Here is a 1,020-nt window from a genome sequence, read left to right on the forward strand (position 1 = left end):
CAAAAAGTACTTCATTGGCTGTAAAGCGCTTTGGGACGTCCCGAAGGGGTGAAAGGCGCTGGAGAGATGCGAGTTTGCCTTTTGTTTGGTTGGCTGCTTGTAGCCTTCGGTTGGGTCCGGTTTAACGATGTCCTGTTTGCCTTTATAAGACCATGAGAAATAGAAGCAGGAGTCGGCCATTCGGCCCCTCGAGCCTGCTCCGCCATTCAATAACATCATGGCTGATCTTCGACCTCAACTCCACTTTCCCGCCCGATCTCCATATCCCTTGATTCCCCTAGAGCCCAAAAATCTATCGATCTCAGCCTTGAATACACTCAAAGACTGAGCCTCCACAGCCCTCTGGGGCAGAGAATTCCAAAGATTCACCGCCCTCTGAGTGAAGAAATTTCTCCTCATCTCAGTTCTGAATGGCCGACCCCTTTTCCTGAGACTGTGACCCCTAGTTCTAGACTCTCCAGCCAGGGGGAAACAACCTCAGCACCTACCCTGTCAACCCCCTTCAGAATCTTATATATTTCAATGAGATCACCTCTCATTCTTCTAAACTCTAGGGAACGTAGGCGTAGTCTCCTCAACCTAACAGGGAGCACCTTGAGAAAGTAATGTATTGGCTGTGAATTATTTTGGGATGTTGTGAATGAAAATTGCTTCTTTGCAATGACTGCGTCGCCTAAACCCAGGGGGCGTGAGGCGAGACTGCCACCTTCTGGAGAGCTCAGTCACTGATCTCAATCCAAGTGCACCAGGAACTGAAGCTGATTCACTGCCAGAAAACAGGATTCTTTCCGCCAGCGGATCTCAGGATCTCTCTCCCTCCCGCACGGCCTGTTCCAGGTGACTTGGGGGGCCTTGGCCGGGGAAGTTAAAATTGGAAACGACAAGCCGAGTGTTCAACATCTGGACTAAAAGCCAGGTTGCTTTTTCAGTTGGGACCAGCCGCAGTCTGCTCGCCTCGCCACCAGGAGGCGTGTGTCTGTCCCGGGGGAAGTGGATGAGGAGCTGGTCGGTCACTGGGAG

Source organism: Somniosus microcephalus, chromosome 34 (genome assembly GCF_052327205.1).
Source record: "Somniosus microcephalus isolate GS21.2 chromosome 34, FLI_Smic_1.0, whole genome shotgun sequence".
In the NCBI taxonomy this organism is placed as follows: domain Eukaryota; kingdom Metazoa; phylum Chordata; class Chondrichthyes; order Squaliformes; family Somniosidae; genus Somniosus; species Somniosus microcephalus.